The 9,538-nt window shown below is 46.0% G+C and overlaps 1 non-coding gene across 1 annotated transcript; it reads right to left on the reverse strand.

Annotated features, from left to right (window-relative positions):
• Positions 1-1,351: 1,351 nt before the first annotated feature.
• Positions 1,352-1,435, reverse strand: Trnaf-gaa. The gene is given in 2 exon segments: positions 1,352-1,386; positions 1,396-1,435. It is a non-coding gene; the product is annotated as a tRNA-Phe (tRNA).
• Positions 1,436-9,538: the final 8,103 nt, after the last annotated feature.

A 9,538-nucleotide genomic window follows, 5' to 3' on the forward strand; every position in this document is an offset into this window, starting at 1 on the left:
ACCTCACGCCCCACGTGTTGAGCAATTCGGCGGTACGTCCACCCGGCCTCCCGCATGCCCACTATACGCCCTCGCTCAAAGTCCGTCAACTGCACATACGGTTCACGTCCACGCTGTCGCGGCATGCTACCAGTGTTAAAGACTGCGATGGAGCTCCGTATGCCACGGCAAACTGGCTGACACTGACGGCGGCGGTGCACAAATGCTGCGCAGCTAGCGCCATTCGACGGCCAACACCGCGGTTCCTGGTGTGTCCGCTGTGCCGTGCGTGTGATCATTGCTTGTACAGCCCTCTCGCAGTGTCCGGAGCAAGTATGGTGGGTCTGACACACCGGTGTCAATGTGTTCTTTTTTCCATTTCCAGGAGTGTATAAATCCCGTCCTTGTGACTGGGAGTTCGCGTTTCTTGTCTGTAGAATACAGAGGAGAGAAGATAGTATTGGATTATACTAGTCAGAGGACCGCCTTCTGCCGTCCTAGTGGTTAGTGAGTTTTTTTTTTATTTTGTGGCTGGAGTTCTTCCATCGTCGCAGACGTGTACGAGAAGCATCACTCCGACGCACGGGATGCAGTACATTCTCTGAGATTGCTAATTGCTTCGGCTTTGAGGGCTATAAAGCTAAACAGCTGTAGTCATGTAAGTTTCACTTCCACAGAGGTTGCAGACCACTGTAGATCATCTTTGAAAGTAGTGTCTTCTAATGTTTTGGACGTAGATGATATCAGTCATCTCATGTTATTTATATTAGATCGCGTAGACATAAAAAGGGGCAGATTTGGACAGTTAATCAGTAATATTAGTCAGGAAATTCATTTGTATCTCTTTATGTCCACTGCACATCGACATATAAACATATGTAAGATATAAAGAGGTTTTAATCTATATTCTCGTATGAGAAAAGGTATTTATCTAACACTGTCGGCCGCTGCAACGAACTGATGTAGCGGTTCTTGTATTATTTTGTTGTTGTAAACATATGTGTCTCTTCCATTAAGGGTTATTTTATAATACCTTTCCAGGGCACTATCTATTTCACACAACAGTTATTACACGTTCTCTGCTGTCTCTGACAGGGTAACTTCAAAACGTTAATTGCTTCTCCCTAATATTTAATTCTGTTTACAATTTTATCTTTGTATGCTTTACCGCTTGTTCGGTGTAGATGTTAAGTAATAACATGGAGTGTAGGCTACCCGAATGTCTCACTCCCATCTTCAAATTGCGCAACTAGAAATCCAAAAATGGTTCAAATGGCTCTGAGCACTATGGGACTGAACTTCTGAGGTCATCAGTCCCCTAGAACTTAGAACTACGTAAACCTAACTAGCCTAAGGACATCACACATATCCATGCCCGAGGCAGGATTCGAACCTGCGACCGTAGCGGTCGCGCGGTTTCAGACTGAAGCGCCTTGAACCGCTCGGCCACTCGGGCCAGCGTGTGCTGTACGTTTCAAACTAGAGTTGTGGATACCAAGAGAAATTAGTCGTCTAAACAATTGTTTACCGTTTGTGGTCCATCTGCAAACTGAGTTGCAAACAAAATGAGAGGTCTGAGAGTCCAGTCAATAAAACAAGATTCAGATCATGTCAGATAATTGTTTCTTCTCGGACTGGATGTCCACATTTGTGTAGTTGCTGAGTATTCACCTTCTGTTATATGACCAATTACCTCAATTGTAATTATATGTCATAAGCTTTTAGTACTTTATGCCGTGTACCATGACACAGTTGTGGCTCAAGACATAATGGTCTTTGCAGTGTCAATTAACGTCTGAACAAGGTCCATAAGACCTTCACCTCTTTTAGTTCCATACGACCTTACCTCTCATGCTCATATAGCCATGCATTTATCGACAGTTACCTCCAGTTATCTCTTGAGCAGGTTTAGGAAGTCGTTTCTCGTCCACATATGACCCTTGTTTATTAGACATGCATGGATGGCGAGAAATGTGCGAAGTGCCACTTGACCCTTCAGCATGAAAGTAAATTTCACAGCACAGCGAACAGCAAACAAAATTAACGCTTTTCCTAACGCCATCCACAAAAGGCTTCAACATGGTCCAAACTGATTATTTAAGATTCGCTTCAAGCTGTGTGGTCCTCTACTCATCACTGATTATTTTTTCTTTCACTACCCTTTTTCTTGACATTCGCTCCTTCCTCTGCAGACCACGTTTAGTTTCCTATCTCATTTTGTGCGTTACGACAAAAATGAAGAAATCCCACCATCCCACTAAACACTGCTGTACTCACCGCTCGTAGCCCGTAGCTCGCAACTGCGGTCAGTACTACCAACAGCCCGTAGGTCGCAGCACGCCAGTGCTTGCGCGGGGCACTGGTACAGTGACGTCACGGGCTCGCTCAGTGCGGAGCAGTGAGGGTGCGGCCCGTGGGCTGCGTCTCCAAACGCAACTCTGCTGAGGCCGTGGCATACGGGTTCTTTCGCAACAGCACTGCTCGGCCCTTGGAGTGATGTCAGGGACTCGCTCGGCCCGAGACTGCTGCAGTCCAGTGCAGCCGCAGCTCGCGGGCCGCGCCTCTGTGCACGACTCTGCACCGTGCGACGCATCGGACATCGATGCGGCTGCCCGGCTCAACCGGCAGCGCGAGGCAAGGCTCGCATGGCTGTCATGCTCACGGTCCTGGACGTACCACACCTCGATGCCCTCCTCTGCTGCTATGTGCACAACCAGAGCTCGCAATCAGCCGGTCGTCACCGACCGGTTGACATCAGCAGGCCGGAGTGGCCGAGCGGTTCTAGGCGCTACAGTCTGGAACCGCGAGACCACTGCGGCCACGGGTTAGAATCCTGCCTCGGGCAAGGGTGTGAGTGTGTCGTTAGGTTAGTTAGGTTTAAGTAGTTCTAACCGCTAGGGACTGATGACCTCAGAGGTTAAGTCCCATAGTGCTCAGAGCCATTTGAACCATTCTTTCGATTGACGTCACTCCAGCAGTGGCTGCATCAATTCCCGCAGGCAGACACATCACTGAACGGACTTAACCTCTTATCCTCAAAACAATGATACCTCTCAAATTTTATGTTAGTGTATCTTGAACAAATATCTCCCATGCCAATAAAATGATTCGTCAAACTGTTTATTTAAAATATGTCAAATTGTGTATTGTTTTTTCTTGTATTCACCAATCTTGTAATTTGGTTGTACTTAAACGACTTGAATGACTGCTCATGTAACTGCCAGTATCGTAGTCACTCAAGGGGGCAAATGTGAGACACCAAGAAAATTTTTCTTTCTTTGTGTTTATGAAATATGTGTGTACCAGAAAGTGCACAAATGTTAATAAATACGTCTTAATATTTTCTATGATAATAAAGAACAGAGGAGCATTCTCCTCTTTTTGTGCGATCAGCTAGGAGATGCCTTCCTGTTTCGCATCGTCCTTTGTTCATCAGCTTTCTCTATGTAAGTATATATCTTGTTAGTTCTAAATTGTAATGAATATATTTAAGTATATTTAAATTAATACCTTTCAGATGTATTAACTTAACAAACTAAACATATCTCCTTGTATTAATGTCTTTATCAGCCTTGTGTACATCTATTCATGAAAGAAATGCAAAACTGCTGACGTGGACCCAGTCTGCAATTGGTGTGATCCAAATACTGATTAGCAATTTATCAGAACATTTATGGCGCACCAACGAAACTGCAGTCTTTCAGACGGAGTCCGATACTCATTTATCTATACAGCATAACGTGACTGACCATTCGCGTTATGCACTTGCCTTATGAAAATTATATTGGAGCCACATCTGTAACTTCGCGTTTCTCTCGAACACCAACCTGGAGCAATAGGAAATCACAACAGGAATCCCCAAGCACTGCTCGGTTAATGTCGATTGACATTACTGAGCTGACTAGGTGCTGGTAAGTGGTAGGTGATCACGACTATCTTCTTTACATTCTCTATCTTCCTTCCAACTTCGCAAGCAGGCAAGGTATCAGTTACAGCTCACAGCTTCCACTCGCTCATCCACCTATTGCTGGCTAGGGAGCACTTATACTGTGGTCACTCCGTGTGTGGTTGCAGTTTAACATCATACCAGCGACATTTCTGCTTACAACAACAAAAAAATACAAGAACTAATTCCTCAGTTCGTTGCATAGGTTAATAGGTTGAGATAAATAGCTTTTCTCGTACGACAATGAGCAGCGTCGTTAATTTAGAGCAATACGGAAACGTCTTTTGCCATGTCAACAGCCGAGGGTGCTGAATCACACGAGATCTACCTTACTCATGAGTTCTCCCAGTGAAGAACTTGCAAAATTGTGAACCAGGAAGCCTACCTCTCCTATCCGCCCCCATCCCCAATTTTTTTGTTGTGGTGTTCAGTCTGAAGACTGGTTTGATGCAGCTGCGCAAGCTAGTCTATTCACTGCAAGCCTCTTCAGCGCTGCACAGCTACTGCAATGTGCATCAGTTTGAACCTGCTACCTGTATTCAAGACTTTGTCTCCCTCTACAATTTTAATACCCCCCCTCCCACCAACATCCACATATACACACTTCTCTCCATTACCAAATTGGCAATTCCTTAGTGCCTCAGGATATTCCCTATGAAACGAAGTCGTGCCATAAGTTTCTTGTTTTCCCCAGTTAAACTCACTATCTTCATATCAGTTATTCGATCTGCAGCGCCACCACTAATTTTCGGCGCTACTGAGTAAAATGGTGATTGTGTTATCGATAGCTACGATGCCACGGTGTAGGTGAAAGTTCTTAAGTTGGCACTACGACAGACACCGGCGACAGCGCCTTCTAGCCGGTGCTATGGAGTTCTACGAGCTCCGCGACAGATTCTGCCCATTTTGATCAAGAGCAGACGGCCAGGACACTTCGCTTGCTTTTGAGACTATGTACTACTTACGACGGGTCTAAGGCTTCGCAAGTCAGTGCAACGTTATGTATTCAGTTAATATTGTGATATCGTAAAGCCATTTCTAATAGCAGTACCGAGAGATTTTCATCTTTTCCTGCTCTTACTCACTTCCTTCATTCAGCCAACCCTTCAGTTTGCAAGAGCAGACCCACGCGTTGCCTTCCAGTCGGAGTACAAAACTTGGCGACCAACAGGGATTAAATTTTTTTTTTCCTCTCCTCTCATTTCCTTTTTTGCTCGGTATTAATTAAGCTTTTTTGCGATATGCCCGTGTGGCTGAGTGACTGTCTTTAAGTGTTCCCACCATTCTCTATTAAGACTTTCATTTGTGTAAACCATGGCTTCGCCACAGGAACGGGCTTCGCTGTCCGATCTTGTACGTTTTCGGGCTCAGCAAATGACGCAGCTGCTTGCTGCCATAAATGGACTGGTCACACTACAAACTGCAGCTACTTCGGCACCTCCGACGCCACCGCCTGTACCGACGCCGTGGCCAACGGCGCCACTATTTCGTGCCTTCAATCCTGACGTTGGGCGCTGGCCTGAATACATCCCACAGCTCGAGGCACACTGCATAGCTTACAACATACCAGGTACAGAGCGGCTTCCTTTTTTCATTGTCATCGCGGGTGTTGTATTGTACCATGTGCTCGTGAAATTGTTTCCTACCACCTGGCCAGAAACTAAAGCTTACGATGAAGTGATTGATGCTTTGAACTCCCACTTTCGTGTTACTGTAAATGTGGTAGCTGCACTCTGAAAATTCTTTCGCCTCAGGCGTGGCTCTTCTCAGTCAAATAAAGCTTGGTTAGCGTGCCTTCAGGGACTAACTTCTGATTGTGACTTTAATTACTCGTGTGGACGCTCATATGTGGATGTGATGATTAGAGACGCTATTGCGCAGAATGTGGGGGATCACTGCATCCGCGAACAAATCCTCAGATTTCAAATGCCGTCTTTGCAGAAAGTAGTGGACTTGCTAGGCAGACAAGATGCATTAGACATGGCTACTTCCGCGTTCGACGTGACCCCGGGTGTGTGTACTGTTAGCGCGGCACAACACGTGCCCTCCCACCTGCCAGCACGGCCAGCCACGCCGCGCCGCTCGCGCGCAAGTAAACAAATTTCACACCAGGCACCCACTAAGAAACTGAAATCATGTCCGAACTGCTTTCGTGCCCACCCACGGGACACTTACCCATCCCGTCAAGCACTGTTATTTTTGTAATAATAAAGGACATGTGCAAGCTGTGTGTAGTAAGAGAAACTCTAATTCACCAATTGTCTCCCGTTCGCGTGACTCGCGTGGGCGTCACCGCAACGGCAACCGCCATGATCATGATTCACATCAGCCTATGGATTTTAATGCCATTTATTCCAAGCCTTCTGCCTCACGTACTTTTACAGCTCGTCGTGTGAAACAAGTTTTGCCTGACACTTCCTCTCGCATTCAGCACGATGCGAGGACACTTTTTGTGGACGTTCTGTTCGCATGCAGCTGGATACTGGTGCGTCAGTTTCTTTACTGAAGAAATCGATGTAAGACTTGCTTTATTCACTCCCGCTTCATCGTTCACATTCCAGCTGACTGCATTTACTGGGCAGGAAATCTCAGTGCTTGGCGAGTGTAGCTTGTTAGCCACTCATGGTGCCACGAGCCGTCAGTGTCTTTCCATGTGCTTTGCTGTAATGATACTACGAATATTTTTGGCATGGGCGCATTTGAACTTTCTGGCCTCACAATTCAGGACAATGTACTTTGCATTAACACTATTGACCATGCAGACAGTGTTGCCACACTATGCGATGATTTTGCTGAGCTCTTTTCTTATGGCCTTGGTTGTGCCACAGACATTGCAGCGCATGTTGTAGTTGAAGACAATGCCATGCCTATTTTCCGACGTGAACGCCCGGTACTGCACGCACTGCGTGACGCCGTAGGTTCTGAACTTAGCATTTGCAAGACATTTGTGTCATTGAACCTGTTTTTGCTTCGCCATTTTCCCTTACCCGCGTCCTGAATACATTTTTGATAAACTTGGTGCGGGAAAATTCTTTTCCACGATTCATTTGCGGGACGCATACTTTCAGGTTCCGCTCGACGAACAGTCGCAGCGGTATTTTGTGATCAACACCCACCTTGGATTGTTCAAGTTTCGCCGCCTTCCGTTCGGTTGTGCTTTGGCTCCTGCTATTTTTCGGTCTTATTTGCAGCAGTTGTGGGCCACTGTCCCTGGTTGCTCAAATTGTCTGGACGACATAGTGATATCAGGTCGCACTCCTGACGAACATTTGCAGAATTTGCGTGCCTTATTTATTGTACTTTTGCAGGCAGGACTAAAGTGTAACAGGGGTAAGTGCTGAGAGGTGGCATGAGCCCCCTCTCATGTTTCTATCTTACGATTTTCGTCTCTAATTGCATGCAGTGAAAAGTTGCTATTCCTTCACACGCGGACTTCCCACGCAGCGTCTCTCGTCACCCAGGTGGTCCGGTGACAGGCGGGCTCTGCGGATCGCGAGAGGGTTAAGCCGACGAGTGTGAGGGAGTCGAGTGAATGCTTTCCAGACGCCGACATTGTCAAGAGACACGCCCGCAGGGGCCTGAAGTAGCGGCTGGGCTAGAGGTTCCGTTACTTCGCAGAAACTTACTGAAAACACTTTCTGGCGGGCTACCAGCGAGGCGTGGGAATGACTTGTGTACCAAGGCAGTTGTGGCGGGAAAATTCCCGCGCTTTCTGAAAAATAGTAACTGTGATTGGCTTGCTCAGGGCATAGCTCCGAGACGTAGCAAAATCAGTGCAGAAATTGGCGCCAAGAATCTCCATTGGTGGAATGGTAGTGCTCCGGCAATAGAGTGGAATTTTCCGCCGGTTTTCCAGTTGCTGATTGGAACGTTTAACCACGGCCACTGTCGAGGGGGCGGGAATGTTCTGTGTTCGGCCTGTACGGGTGCTCACGGGTGGTCGTCTCTCGCATTTCGGTGGAAGTAGGTTACAAGACTGAGCTCTCGCTGCTCGGGTCAGCCTGCCTTTCGTGGGCTGCCTAATATACTTTTATTGAATTGTAACTGTTTGACGAAGTTGCTGAAGTTTCGACTTCAACGTAACTTTCCGTGTACAGTTGGCAATTGAGCGTTCAGTGTAGAAGAGGCCTATGTTGTCTGTCTTGAGCAGTTTTGGCTAATGTTGACTGTATCGGAGTTACTGGGTGACATCGCTTGTTAAAATCAATCACTGTACCGTCAGTGATTGTGTGGCGAGCTTTCTTCGTCTCCCTCAGAGGTGCATTTGTATTGCTAGGAAGTCTTTAGTCTGGAACAACCAGGCCAGGATAATTTGTTTCGGGCTATACTCGCGACGTTATCATCACCACGACGGGCCGTCGAAGCAACCAGCCATCGCCACCGGCACGCCAAATCGTGTTCTTGCAGTTAAGAAGTCAGATTGGTAATGTATGTCCGCAGCACTGGCAGACAGGGATTTTCCTAGGTGATAATCAGAGCTCAGCAGAGCGCGCCTGTTCGTCTTTTTGTAACTTTGTTCTGTCTTGGGTAGCAGCAATTAATGTAGGGTTGGCTATGTGTTTTCTCTTAAGATTTGAGTTGCAAGGAATTGGCTCCACATACCACTTCGTCATAATCCTCACAATCTAGTTTAGGCACAACTTCACATTCACAACGTTTGTTTGAGTATCCAATTTGAGCCAATTTGATGTATTGTAAATGTTTCATGTGTTTTTGTTTATTGTTTTGTGTTTAGTCTTAATAAATCATATTGTTATTTTGGACAGAACTTTCATTCTGTTAATCGGTAGAGCAACCCTATCATTCCTCACTATGTTAATGAAACCTTCGTTTATTTAACCTATTTATCAAACTAAATTATTGCAGGTGCCAAACTCTCTTCTACTCCACCGGCAGGGTTGATTAGAGTCAGTTCGCGTTTTTTTTTTTAATCCTTGTGCAACAGCAAAAGTCGGAGTTAGAGTAGGGGGGGGGGGCTTAGAGCATCATTTACATATGTAGATTCTAGAAGAATTTAGAGTTAAATACACTGCTAGCCCCGGCACGTCGCAGTGCAATTTTTTTAAAACTGAGATACATTATTTATGACATACGATTTACGAACAGGGTATCCACCCCTCGCCCTCACATCTCAGTGCAATTAGAGACGTGCCAACACCCAGGAACCTGAAAGAATTTCAGTCTGTGTTGGGCAAAATATCATATTATATTCGGTTTATACCAAATGGAGCGCAGATTGCAGCGCTTTTGCATCGCCTTTTACGTAAGAATGTTCCTTTTGTTTGATCTTCGGAATGTGAGGCTGTTTTCCAAAAGCTCAAATCTTCTTTGTTGTGTGATCGCAGTTTGATTCCTTTCGATCCCTCCAAACCAGATGTTTTGGCTGTCGATGCATCTTCTCACGGCATCGGAGCGGTTCTCTCACACCACATTAAGTCTGTCGATCGCCCGATAGCTTTGCGTCTAAGTTGCTCAATTCTGCCCAGCAAAACTATTCTCAAATCGAGAAAGAAGCTTTTAGCTATTGTATATGGTGTATGAAGTTTCATGATTTTATTTGTACGGTCGCAAGTTCTATTTGGTCACCGACCATAAGCCTTTGATGTCGTTGTT

Source organism: Schistocerca americana, chromosome X (genome assembly GCF_021461395.2).
Source record: "Schistocerca americana isolate TAMUIC-IGC-003095 chromosome X, iqSchAmer2.1, whole genome shotgun sequence".
NCBI classification, from domain to species: domain Eukaryota; kingdom Metazoa; phylum Arthropoda; class Insecta; order Orthoptera; family Acrididae; genus Schistocerca; species Schistocerca americana.